The 4,441-nt window shown below is 28.8% G+C and overlaps 1 long non-coding RNA gene across 1 annotated transcript; it reads right to left on the reverse strand.

Moving 5' to 3' along the window:
- Positions 1 to 1,342: 1,342 nt before the first annotated feature.
- Positions 1,343 to 2,635, reverse strand: LOC142223669 (uncharacterized). The gene is made up of 3 exons (XR_012718853.1): positions 2,296 to 2,635; positions 1,872 to 2,230; positions 1,343 to 1,807 (listed from the first exon to the last, which is right to left on the reverse strand). It is a non-coding gene; the product is annotated as an uncharacterized LOC142223669 (long non-coding RNA).
- Positions 2,636 to 4,441: the final 1,806 nt, after the last annotated feature.

A 4,441-nucleotide genomic window follows, 5' to 3' on the forward strand; every position in this document is an offset into this window, starting at 1 on the left:
TTATTAGATAATATAGTGCTTAATTTTCAGATTTGTTGAGGAAAAGGATACCTTTCCTTGACAAACCACACTTAAAATTCACAAGAAATATAGAAGATTGTCCAACTACTTGAATACAGAACATTATTAAAAAAATTTGGAGGAAAGGGTACACCCTCTCCCGCCGTATTTGTACCTATAAACGAAAAATCAAGTAGTCCGATTTGTTTAAAAGAATTCAAATCTTTTCGAATTTGTTTTCAGCACGAAGGACTAAGTTAACGCAAAATGTTCCTCCAGATACGCTTCGGAAGGCGCAGCGAAGCGGGCCGGGTCACGCTAGTATATATATATATATATATATATATATATATATATATATATATATATATATATATATATATATATATATATATATATATATATATATATATATATATATATATATATATATATATATATATATATATATATATATATATATATATATATATATATATATATATATATATATATATATATATATATATATATATATATATATATATATATATATATATATATATATATATATATATATATATATATATATATATATATATATATATATATATATATATATATATATATATATATGTATGTGGTGCGTATACTTTGACGCCATTTTTTACATTTAATGTATAGTTCCGCGACATTTGCATACTTTGGCACCAGGTTCCATAATTTTCGTATATGTACCGCATACTTTGGCGACATTTAGCATTTTGGGCCATTTTGAGTTTTTAATACCAATTGTTGTTTTTAGGTACATTTTTACAAGCTCTTCACTTGTATGTTAACATTTTTGCATTTCAAACAAGGATTATTGAGAAAATTACGAAATAAAACAGACAAAAATTCCACATTTCCATTTGAATGTGCATGACAATGTTACCACATTGACAATTTTGTAGTTTGCCTGAGTTCACTGCACTGGTAATACTAAACTACTCCCAATAAACACAAACGTTTGAAAAATACTAAAATTCAATAATTTTTCAAACATTTTTTCAAAGGATTAGGGTAATAATCAAGTTGAGAAATTGTTGAGAAAATCGCGTTCTCAACAAAAAACAGACATTACACTCAACAGTAAAATTCAACACAATAGCAATAATTTCTCAATTGTAATCCTCAAATTGAAATGCATCGCTACTCAATAATTTCTCAAACAGTTTTCAATGTGATAAAAATAAAAAATTAGCATTGTTGCGAATACTTTCAAACCATAATTTGTATGAAAGTCAATCCTAGTTCTAACTGAAAGTCAATACTAAATTTCTAGAGATTTTGTAAATTTTATTATTTTTTTCGTTAACAAACATAATAATCTTAAAAATAACATTAATAATATATAAAAATAATAATATAATACCAATCAAAATGTAATTATCTTATTAAACGTATTAATAAATAAAACTATGAATACAACTTTAAATACCTTAAACATTTTTACATGTATAATTCCATTTCCTCCATAATGTTGGTGTCAAATAACTATTAATTAATATGCTGGCAATTTGAAATAATTACTATCGAGGAACTTGCTGGCTTGTGTGTTAGAATAGATTCCAGCAAGAGGAAATCACAAAATATCAAACTGATGACGGGATGTAAATTGATGTAATGCACATTTCCATCCAGAAGTTCTTGATATAGGAATTGCTGCACTTTGTTTTAATTGGTTGCACTTTGTAAGTTTTCTGAAAACTTTTCTTTGTTGTTCCCTTCATCGGTTTTTCATCGGCCAACATCTTCCAAGAATATACCATCCAATGATTTTAGTTTTCTGCAAAACAATCGAGTTTTGTGATTTCCATTATGTTTTCATTTCACTTTTTATTTTGACTTACCAATTTGTATTTCTTCCAACTGACCACATACTTCGTGATTTCCTCAAGAACGTTGGTGTTACAAAATTGTTGTTATTAAAATACTGGCAATTTTCAGGAACTTGATGACCAGATAATTGGAATAAATTTCCAGCAATTTCAATTCACAAAATAACAAATTAAACCGATGATGCGATGTAAAATAAACTATCGATGTGATGCTAATTATCATCCAGTAGTTGTTGATATGGAAAAGCATAAATACCAAGTTTTTTTTGGTTGCACTTTGATTTATGGAAACTTTCTCTTCTCGATAAGCCATTTTTCATCGGCCAGCCTCTTAATGTGTCCAAGAATCAGCATCCAAATATTTTAGTTGTCTGCAAAGAGATTTGATTTTAGTGACTTCCTTAAAGTTTTCATTTCGTGTTTTAGTTTTACTTACCAATTATTATAAGCAATTTCAATTGATTATTAAAAAATTTCCACATTTTTGTATTTCTTCCACGAACTTTGTTGTCCAAAGTAGTATTGAAAACCATGTGGTTTTTTCGTTGCATTTCAGGGTAGTGTTTTGTCAAAGTTTTCTCCAATTATCTTCAACACATTTTCAAAGTTTTCGTCAACATTTTGCCAAATTGGTTGTAATTCGCAAACAATTCGAAGATGTATTGAAGATGAGCTGTTTCAAGTCAAGTTGAATTTATGTTGAAAATGATATTTACCCTCAAACTGAAAAGGTGTTGCATTTGAAAAACGCTCATCCTGTGTTTATTGGGCTGTTGCGTACATGTGGCTTCTATCATTAAAATATTGAATACAGGGTGCTTCATAATAAATTAATTGTATTTTCAGATGGCGGTAAAATTTAATACTGGATGTATCATAATATTACGATTATTTCAATCGTTAGACGCTATTGCGCTAACTCTGTAGATGGTGCAGTGTGTTAAGGCGAATGTTAATACATGTAAAATAGAATACTCGGGTTCAAGTCATGGCGTAGAATATAATTTTAGATAAATAAAAGATTATTTTGTAATTTAAATTTATTGTAAAAATTAAAACATGTAAAATAGTGTGCATAATATGATTACTTTGAAGAAATTTACGAAAAAAAGAAATTTATTTCCCCATTTTTATACCCTCCACCATAGGAGACGGATATATTAACACATCGAAATATTGCTCTAAGACCCCATAAAGTATATATATTCTGGGTCGTGATGAAATTCTGAGTCGATCTTAGCATGTCCGTCTGTTAAAATCACGCTAACTTCCGAACGAAACAAGCTATCGTCTTGAAACTTGGCACAAGTAGTTACTATTGATGTACACCCTCAAAAAAAATCGCTTCTTTAACATATGTTCCAAACATATTTTGCAGGAAGCACATATATTATTGGATACTGCCGAAACATTAATATATTTGTTTTATGTGAACATAGTATATGTTTGGAAGCATTTTGAGCCCAAAAATATTATATGCTTGGAAGAATTTTTCCCAAAGACGATTGTGCTCATTCCCTAACATACTCGTAATTTTCACTTCCACGAAATGTTTGTAGTTTGCAGCGCCCACGAGCCCATGCAAACATAACATTATTTAACAGAAACATACATTTGTTTGCCACGTGGAGCAGTGGTTAGCATATCTGCCTTACATGCAAAGGGTCCTGGGTTCAATCCCTGCTCCGACCGAACACTTTTTTGTTTTTTAATTTACACATTTATATTTATACTATATTAAATTTTTATAATGAAACTTCGAAATGTGGGTTATTAAAGATTTATAGTCAGTAACAGTGCTTGATATAAACGAAATTGACTGATTTTTGGATAAAATATTATTTTTTTATTGCAAAAATAACAATTTTGTAACAAAAAACTGTTTTGGTACAAAACTTTAAAATTTGGAAGGAATTCAAAAACTCTAACAAAAGAAGAACGTGGAGTCGACTATAAACATATATAAATAGATTTATAATACAAACACAAATTTAGTTAGGCGTGAACAGTTTTTTACTAGCATTTAACACCATCGCTCCAAAATCTCTTTTATTTTTCTTTAATAATTCATTTTAAAGAAAATAAACTTTTTAAATTGTTTTAGCTGTAAAACTCGAACTTAATTCCCACTTTTATATTTGAAGGTGTCCGTCAAACTCCTCGTGGACTACTTATTAATAAAGAGGAACTAAACTTTGTTTTTATACATTTTACTGTGTAATTTTTCACTATTTCCTCCTTATTTCATTTTACTGCCTCAACTCTAAAAAGAGTATAGTGCCCTTTCGTTAGTTTTATGAAGACCCCTGATTTCTTTTAACGAACCAAGAAAAAAATTGCCAAAATGATAAACAAAACACATGTCCACGCATATATAACATAAAGTGCTGCTCTCAAGGCGAAAACATATGCTGTTTGTTTTTCAAATGTCTACTCTCTTCGCTCCGAATGTCTATTCTCTTTATTCAAATTAAATAATATTTAGACTTAAGCATATCAAATTTTTGGCCTTATCATAAAACAGTTTTCCGAAACAACATACAAGCGGTTTCACAGAAATTGTTCTCTTTTGATTCTTTCGC

The sequence above is a fragment of the Haematobia irritans genome, chromosome 2, assembly GCF_050003625.1.
Source record: "Haematobia irritans isolate KBUSLIRL chromosome 2, ASM5000362v1, whole genome shotgun sequence".
NCBI lineage: Eukaryota > Metazoa > Arthropoda > Insecta > Diptera > Muscidae > Haematobia > Haematobia irritans.